Here is a 22,729-nt window from a genome sequence, read left to right on the forward strand (position 1 = left end):
TGATCAATTGAGGCAGATTCCAGCTTCTCCCATAGCTTAGTCCTTATAACTGTGTCAAAAGCTGCCTTGAGATCTATAAAGGCAGCATATAATGATATAGGTCTATCTGATGCATATTTTTCAATCAAATGATGAAGAACTAAGCACTGATCTATGGTGCCTCTCCCCTCTCTAAACTCAGCTTGTTCTTCGGCAATCAGGTTCTCAAGAACCAGCCACTCCTTTAATTTATCTTGAAGATGTTTGGCATAGAGTTTGCTGAATATATTTAGCAGACTTATTGGTCTGTAATTGGCAGGGTCGTCTCTCTTTCCCTTTTTATAAATTGGGACCACAATTGCCAAGCCCCAATCCTCTGGGATATGGCCGGTGGAGTCAATAGCACTGCCAGGATGGGTATCCACCACTCATTATTCTTTAGTAATTTGGCCGAAATGAAGTCAGCTCCTGGAGCCTTCCTGATGCTGAGTTGGCCAATGAGGGATTTAATTTCAGACTCTGAAACTGGACGCTACTAGGTAAATCTTTCATTATAGACCTCGTACTCTTGCTGGAGGGGTCTTCATACATTCTCTGAAAATGAAGTTCCCAGGTTATAGGAGATATATGAGAGTCTAATGGGATATAGATTCTTTCACAGTGGCAAGCTATTAGATGCCAAAATAAGGAAGAGTTCTTTTGCTTTGCTGCCACGATGAGCTGTTCCCAGGAAGACCTTGTGTCTTGTCTCTTCTTGAATGCAATCAATTGCTTGAATTGTTTTTTGAGTGTAAGTAACTGTTTAAGAATTGCTTTATTGCCATATCGAGTCTCGCTTTTATACTCCTTGTATGCCAAGTTAAGGGCTTTTTTGGCTTCTATGCAATCATCAAACCATGGTTTAGAGGCAGTACAGGATCTCTTAACTGAGAAATTTCCGTCATGTGCTAATAATCTTTGTAGCTCATAAACTAAACTTTTATATAGTTCTAATAAGTCTTGAGTCAGGTTGGCTGATATAAAGGCTGCATGGATTTTTTTAAAATTATCCTGTTATGGCTCTCCTTACCTTCTGATCAAGTTATTGATCATCAGTCTTCAGCGCATGCCCAAGATGGCGGACGTGCTTGGCTGAGCTCCGCAAGGAGTTCGGCAACTTGGCAACCCTGGGAGTCCCACAGAAGTGTTTGTTCCTTCTGTGATGGGGCTTGGGTTGGGGTACAAAGAGTAGACGTTGTCGGTGGCTGTTCCCGGGGCAGCGGTGTAGCTCGCTGTTATGGGAGTTGGCTCCGCAAGCCCTGGACCTTCGGAGGGCCCTCGGCTTAGTCCGGTGGAGCCTTGGAAGGCCCGGAAGATCTCGGAAGAACTTTGCTCCGTGCGGCGCTGACCAGCTGATTGTCGGTGCCGCAGGAGCCTGGCGGAGCCTGGCAGAAGACTCGGAAGAGCCTGGAAGAGCTATGCTCCGTGCAGCACCGACTAGCTGATTGTCGGTGCCGCGGGAGCCCGGCGGAGCTTGGCGGAAGGCCCGGAACAGCTGGGAAGAGCCGCGCTCCATGCGGCACCAACTGATTGTTGGTGCCGTGGGAGCCCGGTGGAGCCTGGCAGAGCCCGGGAGAACTTGGCGGAGCTTGGCGGTACTCGGAAGAACTTACCAGCTGCCTGGAGGAGCTGCGCTCTGTTAGATGCCGGCCAGCTGATGGTCGGTGCCGTTGGAGTTGCGGCTTGGAGCGGCATCGGAGCAGTGGAGTGGTGGCGATATTGTGGTCGGCGGCTGGGGTGGCTGGCGGCGAGGGGAGTTGGAGTGCTGCGGCAGATCCGGGGTGGTGACCATGGCTCAGTGGTGGAGTGCGGACGCTTTGTGCCTTGGACGGTTGAGAGGCACAAACCAGCTTTGCGCCGCAAGAAACCAGTCAACCGAGTTTGTGGCCCAGTGGAAGTACTGTGGGTTTTCTGGTTTCCTCCTCTTTTGGCCTAATCATCGTCTGGTCCTCTCCTGACGATGCTTTGGAAGGACCCGGGTACAAAACCACTGTGGGAGAGTGGCCAAGACTTACCAGCTGCTATCTCCTAGAGGTGAGAGCTCTGGTTATGTGTTCCACGCTGCTCCCCGGACCTGACCGTCGTGAGAGGACGGGAGTTGATCTGTTCTGGGGTTATACCCACTCAAGTGGCAGTGGGGCTGGGTTTGCAGATTAGACACTTGCCTTCTGTTTTAAGATCCTCCTGTTTGAGCTAGGGATTGCCTTTTTGCTGGACTTATTTGGACAATCATTATGCGTCTTAGCTATTCCAGCACAGTTCTGTTCGCCCTCAGGGGTGCCCCCCCATCCTGGGTGCGACCCGCCTTATTCTCCATTCCACCTCTTGATGAAGGGCCCGATTGTTGGGACCCTGAGAGATGGCTGGGCAGCGACAGGGGCCTCCGGTACAAATTTAATAAGAGGCCCCTGGTTACTTTTTTAGTTAATTTTTTTGTGGGGTTAGGGAGGGGGGAGGGATTTCGTGGTTGGATGGAATTGGGGGGGAGTCCACCAACTGTTCTTCAGGCCAGGTCCGGGATTGATCACGTGGGGGGGAGCTGGGGTTGGTTACCTCCGGAGCTCTGGAGCGGGTCGTGGGATTACCTATTCCCATGACGTTAGGGAATGGCAGCAGGTGTACGAACAGAGAGCCATATCGACATCTGGGAGTGCGTCTCCGCTATCTCCAAGCAGTGAGGCGCTCCAACCCTCTGGTGTCGCCCCGACGTTCCGGGAGCAAGGATGTGCAGCCTCCTGAGCTCCGGCTGGTGTACTTGAATGCCAGGTCCATTGTCAATAAGGCTCCTCTCATCCGGGATCTGGTTGGGGGTGAGCATGCGGACCTGGCTTGCATTATGAAGACCTGGTTGGGCCCAGAGGGTGGAGTCCCTCTGGTTGATCTTTGCCCACCAGGTTTCTGGGTGCTGCACTGGCCTCGGGGTCAGGGTAGGGGCGGGGGAGTGGCGGTAGTTATGAGGGAGACCTTGTGTCCGCAGGAGGCCACCGTTGTCCAAATAGCCGGGTGTGAGTCCCTCCTCCTGAGATGTGGTCCTAGGGCACAGTTGGGCTTGCTGCTGGTGTATCTTTCACCTAGTCGTGCAGCAGCAGCCCTGCCTGAACTTCTCGATATCCTCTCGGGGCTGGTGATTGAGTTCCCCAAACTTATGGTTTTGGGTGACTTCAATCTACCATCCCTGGGAGGATCATCTGAGTTAGCTCGGGAGTTCATGGCTTCCATGACGGCCATGGACCTGACGCAAGTAATTCAGAGACCGACTCATGTGGGGGGGCCACACCCTTGATTTAGTTTTCCTATCTGGACGTTGGTTAGATGATCTCAGTGGGGGTTTCCCAATTGTTTTGCCCCTGTCATGGACCGATCATCATCTCCTGCGGCTGGTCTTCCGTTTTGCCACTCCCTGCCGTGGGCTTGTTGAACCAACTAGATGGTTCCACCCCAGGCACTTAATGGACCCTGAGAGGTTCCAGGCAGCGCTGGGGTCCCCACCTGCCTCCTCTGCTCACAGCTCGGCGGATGCCTTAGTGGAAGCCTGGGAAAAGGCAGCCACGGAGGCACTTGACCGAGTTGTACCCTTGTGGCCCCTGACCTGGTGCAGATCCCAGCGGGCTCCATGGTTTTCTGCGGAGCTCCGGGAGATGAAGCATCGGAGACGGGGCCTAGAGAGCTGTTGGAGATCCAGCCGGTCTGAATCCGACCAATTGCGACTAAGATCCTTTACTAGGTCTTATCTCGCGGCGATGAGGATGGCAAGGTCTAATTACTTCGCTACCCTCATCGCATCCGCAGATAATCGTCCGGCCGCCCTGTTCAGGGTGACCTGCTCCCTCCTTAAACAGGAGGTGAGAGAGGATCCCTTGCAGGGTCATGCCGAGGAGTTTAGCCAACATCTGTCGGACAAAATCGCTCGGATTCGGACCGGTTTGGACTCCGACTAGGCAGAGTCTGACGATCAGGACATGGGTGGTCTTGTCGATGTTATCTGGGAGGAGTTCAATCCTGTGACTCCGGAGGAAGTGGACAGGATTATGGGGAAGCTGAGCTCCACCACGTGTTTATTGGACCCGTGCCCTTCCTGGCTGGTTTATGCAGCTCAGCAAGGGACACGAGGCTGGCTCCAGGCGGTGATATCTGCATCTTTGAGTGAGGGTAGTTTCCCCGCCACCTTGAAGAAGGCGGTGGTAAGACCTCTCCTCAAGAAGCCTGCCTTGGACCCAGCTGTATTAAACAACTTTCGTCCGGTCTCCAACCTTCGCTTTCTTGGAAAGGTTGTTGAGAGCGTGGTGACGCATCAGCTCCCTTTGGTCCTGGATGAAGCGGATTATCTAGACCCGTACCAATCGGGTTTCAGGCCCGGGTACAGCACGGAGATGGCATTGGTCGCTCTGGTGAATGATCTCTGGAGGGCTCGGGACAGGGGGATGTTCCTCTGTCCTAGTCCTATTAGTCCTCTCAGCGGCTTTTGATACCATCAACCATGGTATCTTGATGCGGCGTCTCAGGGGATTGGGAGTGGGAGGCACGGTTCTTCAGTGGTTCTCCTCCTACCTCCTGGGACGTTCACAGTCGGTGTTGGCAGGGGGACAGAGGTCGACCTCGAGGCCTCTCGTTTGCAGAGTTCCTCAGGGGTCGGTCCTCTCGCCTCTCCTGTTCAACATCTACATGAATCCTCTGGGTGAGATCATTTGTGGTTTTGGAGTTGGGTATCATCAGTATGTATCATCAGTATGCTGATGATACCCAGCTTTTGATTTCGACCCCAAACCACCCCAATGATGCCCTCGACATGATGTCCCATTGCCTGGAGGCGGTTCGGGTCTGGATGGGGAGGAACAGGCTTCGGCTCAACCCTGACAAGACTGAGTGGCTGTACGTGCCGGCATCTCGGGAAACTCAGATTATCCCATCTCTTACTATGGGGGGTGAGTTATTACCCCCCGTAGATAGGGCCCGCAACTTGGGAATCCTAGACTCACAGCTTTCTTTAGAAGATCATATAGTAACTGTGACTAGGGGGGGCTTTGCCCAGGTTCGCCTGGTGCGCCAGTTGCGGCCCTATCTAGACCGGGATGCCTTGCGTACAGTCACTCATGCGCTCGTGACCTCTCGGTTAGACTACTGCAACGCTCTCTACATGGGGCTGCCCTTGAGGACCACTCGGAGGCTCCAACTGGTGCAGAATGCAGCTGCAAGAGTTTTGTTGGGGGTCTCCCGATACTCCCATGTTACACCTCTGCTCCGCGAGCTGCATTGTCTTCCAGTTGTCTTCCGGGTGAGATTCAAGGTGCTGGTAATAACCTTTAAAGCCCTACATGGCATGGGTCTGGAGTACCTTAGGGAGCACCTGCTGCCGGCATCAATTTCCCTCCGTCCAATGCACTCCCACAGAGAGGGCCTCCTCAGGGTGCCACCGGTCAGAGAGTGCCGACTGATGGCCCCCAGGGGAGGGCGTTCTATGTGGGTGTGCCGGATCTGTGGAACCGTTTACCGGTTGAGCTCCGGATGGCCCCCGACCTTCGCTCCTTCTGACATGATCTAAAGACCTATTTGTTTGAACAAGCGGGCCTGGTCTGATGGGTGATGGGTTTTGGGATTTTATCATGTTTTTATGTAATTTATCTGTTTTATTTGGCATTATGGTTTAATCTCTTCTTAATTTTTGTATTTCTGTATTTTAGTATTTATTGCCCTGTTCACCGCCCTGAGTCCTTCAGGAGAAGGGCGGTATACAAATTAAATAAAATAAATAAATAAAATAAATATTGGGTCCATTTGACCTGACATCTTGTTAGGCCTGCTGTAGAGATTTCAGGGATAAAATGGTCCTTGGAGGGTATCTGCCTGATAAAGGCCTTCATGTATATACACAGAGGTAGATGATCACTTTCTAGGTAAGGCAGGACTTCAAAATTTTCTATATAATGTACTAAGTCCATAGAAGTTAAGTTGTAGTCAGTGGTGCTAGTTTTGGACCCTGCCATAAGTGTAAACTCGCCAGGATAGTCACCAGGCCATGAGCCATTAGATATGAAGAAGTTAAATTTATTTGCCAACTTGGCAAGACAGAGGCCAACATAGTTAGCTCTGATGTCTTTAGAGAGTCATATGAGCGGGGGCATTGGTTTGTATAGGGACCTCCAATGGTGTGTATTGATGATGTGCTGCAGCTGCCAAAAAAGCCAACACAGTGCTAGGCTGCATTAACAGAGGGATAGAATCAAGATCATGTGAAGTATTAATACCACTTTACAATGCCTTGCTAAGGCCACACTTGGAATACTGCATCTAGTTTTGGTCACCATCATGTAAAAATATGGTGAGACTCTAGAAAGAGTACAGAGAAGAGCAACAAAGATGATTAGGGGACTGGAGGCTAAAACATACAAGGAACAGCTGCTGGAATTGGGTATGTCTAGTTTAATGAACAGAAGGACGAGGGGGGACATGATAGCAGTGTTCCAATATTTCAGGGGCTGCCACAAAGAAGAGGGAGTCAAGCTATTCTCCAAAGCACCTGAAGGCAGGACAAGAAGCAACAGATGGAAACTAATCAAGGAGAGAAGCAACCTAGAACTAAGGAGAAACTTCCTTACAGTTAGAACAATTAACCAGTGGAACAACCTGCCTCCAGAAGCTGTGGATGCTCCAACACTGGAAGTTTTTAAGAAGAGACTGGACAGCCATTTGTCTGAAATGGTTTAGGGCACGGGCCAGCAACCACAGCTCCGGAGCTGCATGCGGCTCTTTCAGCCATTTTCTGCAGCTCCCAGTCCTCCACCATGTGCATTCCCCACCCCAAAAAAAATTCAACCAATCAATTCAAACTTCTCACAAAAATATATATCTCGTGAATTGATTGGTTGAACTTCTTTGGTTTGTGGGACTGCCCACAAATATCTTTTCTTCTTCGGACTGCACGTGGCGGCAGCAGAAGAAGAGACGGAGGACTGCTGGAAAGAAGGTGTGTGGGTCGATCAGATCGGGTGTGTGGGGGGGGGACATGGAGGCTGACTGAATGCGTGGGTGAAGCAGAGGTGCTGCCCAGGGCCAGATGGGAGGCCAGGCAGATTTCCCCCACCTTGCCAGGCAAAGGGAGGCTGATCAAATGCGCGCGTGAGGGAGAAGTGCTGCTCGGGGCTGGAGGGGAGGCCAGGCAGATTTCCCCTGCCTTGCCAGGCAAGCGGAGCCATGGCGCTCTTCAGCAGGCACAAGCAACCCCGATCCCACTCTCCTCCTCCTCCACTTGGAAGAGCTGCAGGGCTCAGGAGCCTCCCCCAATGCCCCCCCCCCGTGAGGGAAGAGATGCAGCAACCGGATTGATGCAGTCCTCCACCATGTGCAGTCCCCCCCAAAAAAGTTCAATCAATTCAAACTTCTCACAAAAAAAATAATCTCTCGAATTGATTGGTTGAACTTCTTTGGTTTGTGGCATTGCCCACAAACATCTTTTGTTCTTCGGACTGCACGTGGCAGCAGCAGAAGAAGAGATGGAGGACTGCTGGAAAGGTGTCTGGTCGGTCAGATGGGGGGGTACGCGGAGGCTGATTGAATGTGTGGGTGAGGCAGAGGTGCTGCCTGGGGCCAGAGGGGAGGCCGGGCAGATTTCCCCCGCCTTGCCAGGCAAACGGAGCCATGGAGCTCTTCAGCAGGCATAAGCAATCCCAATCCCACTCTCCTCCTCCTCCACTTGGAAGAGCTGCGGGGCTCAGGAGCCTCCCCCCATGCCCCCCCCGCCCATAAGGGAAGAGATGCAGCAACCAGATTGATGGCGCCTCCTCCTCCTCCAAAGTTGCATCTCCCAGCTCTGAGGGACAAAGGCAAGTTGAGAAACCAAGCTCCGCTTTGTCCGATGCTTACTTTTGCTTTCCAAGCGGCCTCGGCATCACCTAGCCGGCACGCTTGCTCGCAAGGAGCTCAGCCTGGATCAGCTGGTGGGCAGGTTGTGCATCCTCTTGGCCTGGCCGCTCTCCTCGCTCCCGCTCTTCTCCGGTCCAACCCGGAGAATATGCTTGCATATTTCCCCCCAAAATAAATAAATAAATAAATAGAAAAGGCTGATTTCACAGGTTGTCCAGCTAAAAGGGAGGAAAGAAGCTGGGCTGGAGCACCCTGGAAAGGTGAGCAGGCAGTGCTTCTGCACAGGCTGGTTGGGCTTTCGACATGTTTCGCCTGCAATTAAGGCAGGTGAGTTTTTTGGCTTAGGGGAGGCTGGGGGGACGGGGAGCTGCTTGAGGGGGCATCTGTCTGCTCATATAAGTGTGAATGTGTTTCTTTTGCATGGAAGCTGCTTTGCTGAAGGTTATATCTTCTTTCTTTCCTTTTCTTCCACATTCTTCCGCGCCCTCCACATTCTTCGCCTCTCTGCTTTGTTCCACCTCTGGGGGTGGAGGGAGAAAGATGCGTTCTCCAACCAGCTCTTCCTTTCCCTTCTCTGGGCTGGGCTGCAATCTCGCCCGCTGCTTCTCCACCTCCTCCTTCCTCCTCTCCCCCTTGCAGAAAAAAGGAGAAGGCAGGCAGTGGAGCAGAGGCTTTTCCTTCCTTGCCCAATTCCAGTGTTTGCAAGAGAGGCAGAAGTGATCACCCTTTTGCAAGCAGAAAATCTTGCAGGTCTCCTCACGAGGAAGGAAACCCCAGATACTGGCAAGCCAGGGAAAGTGTGTGTGGGGGGGAATCCCCGGCTGCAATTCCCGGGCAAGATTTCCTGCTTGCAAAAGGGCAATCACTTCTGCCTCTCTTGCAAACACTGGAATTGGTCAAGGAAGTGAAACCCCCTGCCCCACCTCCTGCCTTCTCCTTTTTTCTGCAAGGGGGGGAGGAGGAAGGAGGAGGCAGAGAAGGGGAAGGAAGAGCCGGTTGGAGAATGCATCTTTCTCCCTCCACCCCCAGAAGGAGAAGCCCCCTTTGCCTGCCTGTGCAAAGATGCCAGCCATGCAACACGGCCGGCCACAGCGAGTCAAGGGGCAACTGTTTTCTTTCTTTCTCTTTATTTTTTCCTTCCTTCCCATATTCTTCCTGCCTTTTTCCTTTCTTGTCTTCCTTCCTTCCCTCCCTCCTTCTTTCTCTCTCTCTCTCAATAAGCAAACAATCAGGGCTCTAACTGGCTGCCCCACACTTCCTCCTCCTCCTCCCCCCCCAAATAAACTGCATGCAAAAATCCCACAAAAGCCCCCAAATCTCGCAGCAGGCTGAGATAGGCAAGCCCGAGCAGTAACCTCAGAAGATTTGCCGCAGCAGCTCCTTCTCCCCGTCAGCCTTCTCCGCTCCCTCTGAGCAGTCTTTTCTGAGGGGAGGAGAAGCCAGCACGGCGGAGCCGTCCATACCAGAGCTGTACAGGGGGCAGAGCCGGTGTATGTCTCGCCTTAGGTAGGCTCCACTCTAATCAAGTCCTGTTCTGCGCGTGCACATGTGCATGCACACGTGTATTTTGCGGCTCCCAGTGTTTTTTTTTTTTGGTGAGTGGCTCTTTCGCCTATTCAGGTTGCTGACCCCTGGTATAGGGTTTCCTGCCTGAGCAGGGGGTTGGACTAGATGACCTCCAAAGTCCCTTCCAACTTTACTATTATTGTTGTTATCTGTGCAATGTTTCATGAATAATGTATAATCATCTGGTCCCAATCTGGCATTAAAGTCTCCCCCTAGTAGGACCTGGTTCAAAGCGCTGGGAATTCGCATTATCGGAATTCACCAGACACAGTCCCAAGTGCAAAGCATCAAATCCGTGTGTAAGGCTTTTGCAGACGTGTTCGATGGAATGCTGGGAAAATACACAGGTCCACCAATCACATTCAAATTGAACCCCAACATACAACCCATTAAAATAAAGCCACGGAGGGTACCGTTTGCATTAAAACACAAAATTGAGCAGGAACTTGACAAGCTCGTGGCGCAGGGGGTGCTGCATCCAGTCAACGGAGCAGAGTGGGAAACCCCCATTGTCACACCTCTCAAGGCAAATGGTGACGTCAGAATTTGCGCTGATTATAAATGCTCGATCAATAAAGCATACCCACACACATACCCTGTGCCCACGGTCAGTAGCATCCTTGCATCACTCCAGGGAGGCGCGATCTTCGCCAAGCTGGATCTTGCTCAGGCTTACTTACAGCTCCCAGTCAGCCCAGAGACCGCCGCTGCACAAACAATAGTCACCCACAAGGGGGTGTTCCGGGTAGACCGGTTGCAGTTCGGAGTTAGCGTAGCTCCAGGCATCTTTCAAGAGGTGATGGAGCGTACACTAAAGGGAATACCGGGAGTCTGCCCATACTTTGATGATGTCCTTATAGCTGGGGACTCAGAGGAAGTTCTGGCAGAACGTCTGCAGGCAGTTTTGGAAAGATTCCATGCTGCTGGCCTTAAGCTCAAGAGGGATAGGTGCAGCATTGGGGTGCCAGAGACAGAATTTTTGGGGTCAGAATTGATGCTCAGGGAGTTCACCCCGCAGCATCTAAGGTGAAAGCAATCAAAGAGGCACCCACGCCAAAAAATAAGGCGGAGCTGCAAGCTTTCCTGGGGTTACTTAACTTTTATCACACTTTTTTACCCCACGAGGCATCTATTGCTGAACCTTTGCACAGGTTATTGGACAAGCACTCCACATGGAATTGGACCAAAACACATGATTCCAGCTTCCTGGCACTAAAATACCTCCTGGCAAGCAATGCCACCATTACCCACTTTATAGAAACCAAACCTATTTGCATTGCTTATGATGCATCCCCCTATGGAGTGGGTGCTGTATTGAGCCACCTGAAAGAGGATGGCAGACAAGTCCCTATTGCTTGTTACTCTAGGACATTGTCAGCGGCTGAGAGGAAATATGCACAAATAGACAAGGAAGCCCTGGCAATAGTTGCTGGAGTAAAGAAATTCCATGACTATTTGTATGGTAGGGATTTCACTATTTTTACAGATCATAAACCGTTACTTGGTCTGTTCACCACAAACCCCACAGATCATGTCACCCAGAATGCTCCGGTGGTCCATTTTCCTTTCCGCTTACTCCTGTAAATTAGTACACAAGCCAGGCAAGGAAATGGGCCATGCTGACGGCCTAAGCAGACTGCCCTTAAACAATATGGAACCAGACCCAGCTCCTGCAGCTCAAATACTGAACATTCAGGATCTGCCAGAGTGTCCTCTCAGTGCCACTGACATCGCAGCTGAAATGGCAACAGATAAAATATTAAGTAGGGTCCAAATGTGGGTGAGCACGGGGTGGCAAGACAAATCCCCTGGGCCAGAATTCACGGCATATTTCACCAGGCAGCATGAGTTGTCATCACACAGGGGCTGCCTATTGTGGGGTTGCCGGGTCATCATACCTCACACATTGAGAGACAAGGTGTTACACTCATTACACGAGGGTCACCCTGGGGTAGTGCGGATGAAGGCGTTGGCAAGAAGTTATCTGTGGTGGCCGGGCCTGGACAAGGATATTGAGAACCAGGCTGCTACACCTGCCAAAGATCGCGGCCACCACAGCCCCACGCCCAGTCCACAAATGGGAAGAAAAAAACACACCTTGGTCCAGGATTCACATTGACTATGCTGGGCCTTTGCACAATCAATCATTCTTGGTAGTGGTTGACAGTCACTCCAAATGGTTGGAGGTGGTACCTGTCAGTAGCATGACCACAACAGGGACAGTCCAGGTGCTCTTCGGGCTCTTTGCCACTCATGGCCTTCCTGATGTATTGGTCTCTGATAACGGTCCACAATTTACCTCCTCGGAATTCCAGGCCTTTCTGAAGACCCATGGGATTAGACATGTCACCTCTGCTCCCTTTTACCCTTCGACTAATGGCCTGGCTGAATGCATGGTGCGCACCACAAAAGACGCATTGAAGCGCATCATCCAAGGGAACTGGAAACAACGCTTGGCCAAATTTTTACTACATCAACACACCACTCCCTGCACTGCTACCGGGAAGAGCCCAGCAGAACTCCGTTGGGGACGGTGCCTCACAACCGTTTTGGACAGACTACACCCTGACAGAGTAGCAGCAGTCACAGACTACCCAAAGATCACCAGGGAATTTTCAAAGGGAGACTCTGTGTGGGCAAGGAACTACAGCTCTGGGAATGCATGGGTGCAGGGGGAAGTGGTGGAGCGAACGGGGCCACTGTCTTACATCGTAGGGGTGGAGGGGGGCCTCCAGTGGAGGAGACACATTGATCAGCTCAGACGTTGAGCGCCTGAAAAAGGACCTGACAGCAACGTTTAGGGGGGCCTACCTGACCCTGAGTCCACTCAGAGGGTCCAGAGGGACACAATAATCAGGGAAGTACTTCCCAATCCTGGGGGGTTGGAACAATCCCGACCCCACCAACATCTGGACCTGAGTGATGGAACTACCACAGCTGGTGGAAGCCCTGGGAGTACACAGAACTACAGGACCCAGGTGGACCAGCAGTTCCCCTCCCCGGGAACATCACCACCTGAATTGGGGAAAATCCCCAGCCCCAGGCCAGAGGCCTTCAAAAACAACACCGGGCCTGAGGGAAAAGAACCCCTGAGGCGTTCTGGCAGGACCCACAGGACAACTGCCTACCTCTCAGAATATGTACTAATGTAAGGGGGCAGGGGGAAGATTGTGGGAAATCAATGTGTATATAGAATGTTGGGGGGGAAGAAGTTGGAAATGGAAATAGGGTATTGTTCTGGCTTATGGGGGAAGGGTGTAGTGTATGCAGCATAGCATACACGTGTGACAGCTACTGAAGGAAGCGCGGAGCTGGACAGCTCCGGGCAGGAACAGCGTTCGGTGGGAAAGCAGGATTTAAAGGGACAGCGTTCGGCGGGAGAGCCGGATTTAAAGAGATTGGCTGACCCACCGGCGGGAAGCAGGGGTTTAACTCTATTGGCCAGGTATTCACCTGGCCAGGTATAAAGGTGGACTTGTACCCTTTGTTCCCCCATTCTGGACCACGTTTTCCTCCTAATAAAGTCATGGCACGCTAGAAGTCTGAGTCTCTTTGATCCTTGAACCCGACACAGCACACTGTTTCTCTTATTTAGGACAATTTTTTAACCACATGCTAACCTGAATAGAACTGAAAACTTATTAAAGCTTTGGAACATTAACTAAGCTGACTCTAACATAGCCTGACTAAGTTTTACATGATTGTATACAACTCTGGAGTCTATTTTAAATGAATAGATTGAATCAGATTGAATTTTATTTACGGTAATCACTATTTAAATGAAATCAGACAGAAATTGGAAGAAACAGATATGTTATCCTCCTTACAAATATGTTTCCTGTAAGCAGTAATACTACCTTTGGATTCTATTACTTTGTAAATCTAAAAAAGCAGCATTGCTCTTTTATTGGTTTCATTATGTCTAAAGATATTTTAATGGTGAAACCCATTATTTGTCATTGCAATAAAATTTTAACCCACAATTCTAAAACTCAAGCTATTTACTGTAATTTTTCTTCTGATTTGGTTCAAAACCATGTATTTTAAAAAGTAGAGGTATTGAATAAATTGGTTTTAACTCCATCCATCTCTTTGTCTTTCCACATATGTATGTAAAGAAAGTATCATCAGTCTATCTTATACCAAATTTTATTGTCATGTTTTTCTGCATCTGTAGATTGGTTTCTGGAAGTACGTTGGATTTCTGTGTCTGCTGTTCAATCACGGAATGTTCTATTAAACTGGGAATATGTTTGTTAGGGTGCCAGAAATTGTCCTTTATTTTATTCCTACTTTTTAAATAAAATATATTTATAATCAACTTGCCCCATTTTAGTAAGGCCTGAACTTAGTTATGCATGAACCCATATGTATCTTGTCAAAAAGTTGGAGTAACCACTTTAGAAAGGACAATAGATGTTTGTAAGTACGTATGAATGAGAAGATGGTATGGAGAAAATACATGAAATTATAATTGTCTTCAGTTATTGGACAATTAAGTTGTATCTCTATATGATAAATAAACAAATAAATATTTGATGGATGGAATAAAAAGTGGAACTTCCCTTCCTTTCCTTCTCAGTATTTTCTGTGATTACAATAGCTAGGACAGACATGTCAAACTCACGACATCATGTGATGTTGCACAATGTATCGGAGCTTTTTTGCCATTTCCGGCAATGGGATGGGCATGGTTTCCCGATTACGCATCCTGCCCATGGGCTAGCAGTTTGACATCTGGTTTCAGTGGGAAGCTCAAATAAAAATCAATTTGCTTTTCCAGCAATGAGCTAAACCATCTTATTTATTTTCAGCTGAGCATGATTACTAGCAACACATGTTTCTGTTAGTTCTTTTATAGTCATAAAAAATTCCATAATATTTTGAAGAAGTTACATTTTCTTTTTTTTTTAAAAAAAAAAAGTCCCAACTGTTGTCTCTCCAAAATATAAGCACATGTACTCGATTATTTCAGATGCTTTAATGCTATTGCAAAATACAACAGTGAGGTCAGAGTGTTCATTTTAAAGAACATATTACCAGATTTAACAAGAATATTCCTCTGACGACTGGGTGTTTTAGAACATGCATGGGTGTTACTATCACTATGGAGATAATTAGAAAAAAGGGGGCTGTATCTTGAAAAGCTCTATACTTTAAATCACGGGTGTCAAACTCGCTACATCACATGACGTGTCGCGACATATCATGACTATTTTTGAATTTCCGGCAATGGGGTGGGCACCACTTCCATATGATGAAACCAGCCCGCAGGCCAGCAGTTTGACACCCCTGCTTTAAATGATTAGAATTCTATACCATAGACTTAAAGTTAGCTACATTAGCTTGGATTACACTATTATCTACCCATGTGATTAAACTGTCTCAGTTATCAACATTTGTACTGTTATGTCCATACAACTCATTCTGATCCTGGGTTCATGCAAGCAATGCATTTAATACAGCACCCAAAATGCAGTATGATTTATTTCATGACTGCAGTAAAACATATTTGCATGAACTGAAAATATAAGGACTCTTTGAAATAACTAAAAGGTACCTAAGAAGGTAGATTTAAAACAACTGTTTTTGTTACTACATATCAAATCAGATTTGCAAAGAGAAAAAGGAAAGCTACAGTTGTAGAGAATGGCATGCTTGCTAATAGCAGTAGCTTTTCTACCTTGCTTCTGTACTGTAATCTAAAAAGGAATAATTGCCTTAAACTCATTTATTATCTGACTACAAAAAGTGGGGTTTTGTCAGGGATGCTTTCTTCCCATCTTTTAGAAAGGGCAGCTGACTTCTTGGGCAATCCTTGGCTTTGAGCCCCCACCTATTTTCTCCTGACTTCTTTATAGGAAAGTGACCAGTTGCAGGAAGAAAAGTTATTTTCTCTCTCTTCTGTCCCCTTCCTTGCTTTTACTGAATACTGCAGAGCCAATATTAACTTTCAGAGAAAGAGCTGCTGGGGGGGGGGGGGCAGCAGGCTTTATCCAGGATATTTTGTGGGCAGGAAAGGAGCAAAAGCAAGCATTTGAGGAATTGTGCGATTCCTCAGCTTACCACACACACACACACACACACAATCCCTACACAACAGCTATTTGGGAAGGCATGTTGCCACTTTCTATTCATACTGGAAGCCTATAGGAACAAGAGACTTTTTTGATTCAGATCCACTGTTGTACTTGATATTTTTATATTAAGGTATGTTAACAAGGTTTAGTTTGCTTTGGCCATGTTACAGCGTTCTCCTGTATCTGTGCCTGCACTACTTATCATGCACATGAATAGACACATTAAAGCTAGCTTGTCAAGCTTGTCTGTTTTATTTATTTGGTTCCTTGTAATCTAAACACACAGCCTTATTGAAACCAAATTATGCTACTGATTAAAACTAGACAGAGCTAGTGCAAATGAAGACCCACTCCCGTTTTCAAGCAAATATATGAGATTTTCCATAACAAACAATAGTAGCAACATCAAAGAATATACAGTCTTCTGATCCTAGATTTTCCTATCAGAAATTTTCTTTAATGGCTTATGATATAATCCTTTTAGTTACTAGAGTCGATGAGGACAGTCTTTTTTTTTACCTTGCATATGTCAGTTCCAGCTGCATTACTAATAGGGGCATTCCTTTCTGACTACCAGGTGTGTGCGTTTGTGTTGTGGGTGGGTGGGTGGGTAGGAGGGCAGTCATCTACAACAATTCCTAAAAGTCTAATCTGGCAGACATTCAGTGTTTGTAATGTTCTTATTCAGCCTTCCTTCTCAGTGGCTGTTAGGTTCCACTATGACATGCAGTGGCATTTGCTGTAATTCAGCCCTTGGAAAGGAGTTAAAAACTGCCCTGTGCTGCGTGTCACTCATTTCCAAACACAGAGAAAGTGGGCTGTTTCATTTTGCCTTGAGGATACTGAGAATCCCATTATTAAGCCATTTGATGTGTGTTTCAGCTTTCAGAAGTCTAGGGGGGAAAATAAGATTAATGAGGATTTGATGATGGGTTGTTTGGAGCAGACAGGGGTCTTTTGTATGTCTCACGAAAAGAGTAAACTCTGGAGGGGGAGTATTAGAAATTGCTCAGGCTAAAAACTAGAAACAGAAAAGAAACATTACAAGCAAATAGCACAAGAACACAACTTAGGATAAATAAGATACTTACCCTACAAGAGTAAATTTAATCTTGTAACATGCATATTTTATTCCTTGATTCAGGTAGCCACATATTGATGTTAAAGCTAGGAAGCTGAGTCAGTGTCTGCACAGATAATGAATATTAGTGTTGTCTCTATAGATCCTATAAGAGGAGAGTATCTCTATGCAGCCGGCTGATTTCCCGTACTTTTTCCCAGAGCTCTATGCTGGCTTTCAGAAGCTCACAATCCAGGGGAGGAGGGGGAAGAGAGAAAGCAACAGCATGAGAGAAAATGATGCTTCTAGCTTTTCTTCTTCTTTCTCTTCGTTTCCATGGTGGTTAGTGGTGCATCGTTCAACCGATCAATTGTCACGCTGACATGGTGCTGCCATCTCAGTGGTCATTAATAACCCTCCACTCCCTAGAGGGGAGCCAATAGCTTTAGAGTACCAAGATTTAGGACTTGCTGCTGCTCTAGCCTGGTTGGCTGAGATAACCTGTCAGTTAAATGACATTGCTGTTTAGAGTACAAATACACGGAGCTCTCCTTTCTCTGCTTCCAGACATTCTTTTCACTACATAGAACGAATGCATCTCTGTGAAGCACTGAATTCCATTTAACATGTAGGGTATAAAACTGAAAAGGAGACTGGTTATATCAACTCACTAGTTAGGAAATCTCTCTCTACCCCCGTCCCTCCCCCCCCCGGACATTAGCCTAATGTGTTTGAAACTCCCCTCTGTTTGTTCTCCCTTATATTTTGCAACATGCATTGATGGAATGATAGAAAATGTATATTTACACATTCCTGAATATAAATATGGAGACACAAAACAAAACAGGCATCAGTGAAATTTATAAGCAAACATTCACAAGGAAGGAAGGAAGGAAGGAAGGAAGGAAGGAAGAAAGAAAGAAAGAAAGAAAGAAAGAAAGAAAGAAAGAAAGAAAGAAAGAAAGAAAGAAAGAAAGAAAGGACAGACTTTTTCATATACTTGTACGGATCTGTCTCTGTCTATATCTATATCTATCTATCATCTGAATTCTGTTTTTCTTTTATGTTATTTTCCTAAACAAATAGCACTCTAAAAATTTACAGAAGTATTGCTGAGTTTGAAAACATTCTTATCAAAAAGAATACATATTTACTCCAAAAATTTATTAACTTTTTTCTATAAAAATGTTTCAGAAAGAGAAACTCAAGCATTAAGGATTTGAAAATCAACAGGTAGAAAATGATAAAAAATATTGGATTTACTATACTGTACCTATTCATTAATATAACCCTTCTTTTGAGATGCCATCCTCTAGTGGAGAAAAATGAAACTTAGATTTCATTTCTTTTGGCTTGATAGCTACATATACCCTTATCATACAGATAGTATCTAGTGATTTCTGAAATATGAATGAACAGTACAAGAAGCCATTGTTCTGCATGCAACTATTCGTGAAAATATTTGTCTGTCTTCTATGAATGCCTATATTAACTTAATATATTATCCATTTATATTCTGAGTTCATTGGAGAATTTGGGGGTAGGATACCAACAAATAAATGGTGAACTGAACATTTAGAAAACTAATATTATATTTTCAGTTTTGTTGTAAGAATTAAACAGTATGCTAAGATTATAAAGTATGATCCTACCATGTCTGTGGTTCCCTAGGACTGAATTTTATTTATTCATTTATTTCCTATTTCTTAACTACTCATCTCCTTCAGAGAGGGGCTTTGGGTGGGGTACAATATAATCAATAAAACTGACATTAACATCAGAATTAATTTAAGATTAAAAAGATTCAAAATTATAAAAATAACATAAAATGTCAAAAGGTAAAAAATGCCAAGTTAGCAGTTATTAATGCAAGCTGGGCAGATTTATATGAGACCAGACAGCCCTATGGTTCAGTGTTCTCCAAGCAAGATTGCACAGCTAAGTTTTGACTCCTTTATGGAAGGCGAAGAGATTGAGGGCTTTCCTCATTTCTGAGTGTAGGATATTCACAATGCAGGGACAAGGCTAGAGAAGACCCTCTTTCTAAATCCCAATAAGCCAAAATTCTTTGTCTGACAGTTGTCTGCAGCATACCTTCCCAGCCTGAACATGTGGGAATACAGACTTATAATTGTAATTGAGCCTGGAATTATTTATTTATTGATGGGATTTATATCCCGCCCTATCTCCTGAAGGACTCAGGGCGGCTCACAATAAAACATATAATAAGTGCATAAATCAAGATAAAATGAAATTGAGAACATCAGTGCAATAAAAAAATTAGAGAATTTAAAAATGAATTAAAAATACTAAATATAAATTAATTAAAATGCCTGTCAGTCTAGGTCAGCTTGGTGGAACAGGTGTGTTTTGAGGCCGCGGCGAAAGGATTGGAGGTTTTGGGCTATCCGAAGCTCAGGGGGGAGCTGATTCCATAGGGTTGGTGCTCCCACAGAGAAGGCCCTCCCCCTGGGGGTCGCCAGCCGACATTGCCTAGCTGACGGTACCCTGAGGAGGCCTTCTCTGTGTGAGCGTACTGGATGATGGGAATTTGTTCCCGGCAGCAGATGGTCCTGCAAGTATCCCGGACCTAAGCCATGTAGGGCTTTAAAGGTAAGTACCAGCACCTTAAATCTCACCCGGAGGGCAACTGGTAGCCAATGCAGCTCACGCAGGAGGGGTGTAATATGGGAGTATCGGGAAGCTCCCATCACAACCCGTGCAGCTGCATTCTGCACCAGCTGAAGCCTCCGGGTGGTCTTCAAGGGCAGCCCCATGTAGAGAGCATTACAGTAATCAATACGGGAGGTAACGAGTGCGTGGGTGACTGTACGTAGGGCATCTCGGTCCAAAAAGGGGCGCAATTGGTATATAAGATGAATCTGGGCAAATGCCCCCCTAGCCACGGTTCCAATGTGATCTTCAAAACTGAGTCGTGAATCTAGGAGGACGCCCAGATTGCGTGCTTTATCAATGGGAGGTAACATCTCTCCTCCTATAGTCAGAGATGGAACCTCTTGGACTAAACGAGATGACGGTATGTACAGCCACTCAGTCTTGGCCGGGTTGAGTCGAAGTCTGTTTTCTCCCATCCAAATCTGTACCGCTTCCAGACAACGGGACATCACATCGAGGGCATCACTGGGTTGGTTCGGGGTGGAGATGAATAGCTGGGTATCATCAGCATATTGATGATATTTCACCCCGAAGCTACGGATGATCTCTCCCAGCGGCTTCATATAGATGTTGAACAGGAGGGGCGAGAGCACCGAACCCTGAGGCACTCCACAATTAAGAGGCCTAGGGCTTGACCTCTGCCCTCCTGCCAACACCGTCTGCGAACGGTCCGAGAGGTAGGAGGAGAACCAACGCAGAACGGTGCCTCCCACTCCCAGCCCCTCAAGACGACGCAGTAAGATACCATGGTCGATGGTATCAAAAGCCGCTGATAGATCTAATAGGACCAGGACAGAAGAATAACCTCTATCTCGGGCCCGCCAGAGATCATTCACCAGCACGACCAATGCCGTCTCCGTGCTGTGCCCTGGTCTGAAACTCGATTGGTACGGATCTAGATATTCAGCTTCCTCCAGGTTCAAAGGGAGCTGTCGTGCCAACACGCTCTCAACGACCTTCGCAAGGAAGCGAAGGTTGGAGACAGGACGGAATTATAGTTGCAAGCCATGGTGGTCATTAAGCAGATCATTATGTGACCATCTTTTTTGTGGTGGTTATTAACTGGATGACACAGTAGTTAAATGAATTCACTCAGTAGGTGTTTTTTGCAGAAATCAGAAATCAAGGTCAGAAACTGGTAAAAACCACTGAAATTGTGGTCACATGACTATGGGATGCTGGTTGCCAGCATCCAAACTGTGATCATGTTACCACAGGAGTTTTGCAACTATCAGAACTTCAAAATTGGATTGTATGTAGTTCTGGGGAAGTTCTGTCATAACATCAAATGGTCACTAAATAACAAGTCATTAAGTGAAGATTATGTGTAGTTGCTCCTTCTGTGCTTAGACAGAATTTCAGTTGGATCTTCCTCTCTCTTTCTCCCTGACTCCATAATTGAAATTGTAAATTCTGTCCTCAGAAATCCCCCATTTCTCCATCAGAGCAAACATGATGGTATAAATAATGTTTTTCCTTGTGCTTTCAAGTCATGGACACGGTGGCTCAGTGGGTTAGGACGTTGAGCTTGTCGATCAGAAGGTCGGCAGTTTGGCGGGTCAAATCCCAAGTGCCGTGTAACAGAGTGAGCGCCTGTTACTCGTCCCAGCTTCTGCCAACCTAGCAGTTCGAAAGCACGTAAAAATGCAAGTAGAAAAATAGGGACCACTACGGTGGGAAGGTTGTTACGTGCGCCTTTGGCGTCTAGTCATGCTGGCCACATGACCACGGAGATGTCCTCGGACAAGTGCTGGCTCTTCGGCTTTGAAACGGAGATGAGCACCGGCCCCTAGAGTTGGAAACGACTAGCATGCATGTGCGGGGGAACCTTTACCTTTTTATAATATTTTAAAAGGCTTGGAAGAAGATGGAAAAAGGCTACTGACTCTCCAGTCTCATTTCCTTCCTTCCATTGTGTAGGTAACAGCAGAAATGTGCTAAACTGTAGTATTACCATTTTGAATTATTATTGTTATTATAACAAACTTGTGTTTTTGAGTCATCCATTTCACTTTTAAAAAATAACTATGCGTTTTTCTTGGAGACAAATAATGTGACAGGGGCATGCTAGTTATTTTTATCTCTTTTTTGATTGCTTATACATCAGTTCCAGGCCTGGAATGTTTTATGGAGATTGGATCTGTCCTACTGATTCCAAAACTTACCAAATGATTTGATTATTATTTCAATTACCTTTTATTTTGGTTAGCCTTCCACCTTCAGAGAAATGGGATAATTAAATTCCTTTCCAAGGTCAGAAGGAGGCCATTCAGTCTTAAACAATTTGTTGTCAGATTCCTGCACTCGTGTTGTTATCTGTCTTTTTTTCTAAAGTTGCAAAAAGCCAAACTTGGAAGACTTAAATGGTACTGTGGGTGAACCTAAGGACACTTGGTATTCAAAATTTCTGCCCCCTCCAGCATGCCATCGTAAAGTAAATGTAGGGCAGCAAATTGGTTTTCACCCATTACTTATACCCAAGGAAATCATTTGTCTCATATTAAAACAAACAGCAATAGAACAAAACAGTAACTGATACACTTTTTTATTCTGTCCTACTTGTCTGTTGCTGGCTCTGTTGTCAGCAAGTTCCAAATAACTATAATAATATTTTTTTACTTGGTTGTTTGGCCCTGTATAATCAAACTAATTCAACTGTCATTGCATTTGTTACAATTATTGTACAGTAAAGTATTGGTTTGATTATTTTAAGCAATATTTTAATTTTCATTCTGATTATTTTCAAGGATGCTGGAAGGATATCCCAGAATGCTTGCTTGCAAGGCAAAAACATCCTTTTAACAAGATAATTATGATGATTAAAGTTCATTAGTAGTGTCAGGACCCACCCCAATTCACATCTTAGGAAAAAAGGACTCTTGGAGCCGAGTTGTCCAAAAGGAAAAAAATTACTAAGAATAAGATTGGTTGTGGAGACAGGATCTGGTCTTGAGTCACATTTCAAATCTATATAAGCATTCCCAGTTCAACCCACTCCCCTCAAAACTCCATTTGGTTAGGATCCCATCAATTTGGTTGTCAGGTCCTTCCGTGGGAAGAAAGGAACTTTGTGCATTCCTTTGTTGATTGCCTTCTTCCTACAGCTCCAACAGACAGATCACTTCCCCCCCCTTTCTTCCCCCAGATCAAAGGTTCTTTGAAAGCAGCTACAGATAGACTGAATAAACAATCCCCCCTCCTTCTACCAGTATGGCAGAATCCCAGTAGGCACAATATTTTAACCATACATTTATGAATGTGATATCAATGGATTCTGACAATCTGCTCTCCTTTCAAAAGAAGGATAGGTCCATCTACGGGAAGAAGAAAAGAGAAAAAATATATATAAATGTTAACCTGGTTTGTTTGGATATTCTGTATGAAATCTCTTTAGCAACTTTGGTGCTCTAACGTGGTGTTTATTAACCCACTCATTTTCCGAGGAAGAGAGGTGTTTCCATGCCACTAAATA

The 22,729-nt window shown here is 46.4% G+C and overlaps 2 protein-coding genes across 4 annotated transcripts in view; one reads left to right on the forward strand and one right to left on the reverse strand.

The window, feature by feature from the left end:
• Window positions 1-17,806, reverse strand: part of LRRN3 (leucine rich repeat neuronal 3) — a 78,785-nt gene extending 60,979 nt beyond the window's left edge. Inside the window, 1 exon segment of the mRNA XM_083366683.1 lies at window positions 16,613-17,806. The gene's annotated coding sequence lies outside the window, so the exon portion shown is untranslated.
• Window positions 1-22,729, forward strand: part of IMMP2L (inner mitochondrial membrane peptidase subunit 2) — a 350,157-nt gene that overhangs the window by 173,974 nt on the left and 153,454 nt on the right. The window lies entirely within an intron of this gene.

This window comes from Vipera ursinii (genome assembly GCF_947247035.1).
Source record: "Vipera ursinii genome assembly, chromosome: 6".
NCBI lineage: Eukaryota > Metazoa > Chordata > Lepidosauria > Squamata > Viperidae > Vipera > Vipera ursinii.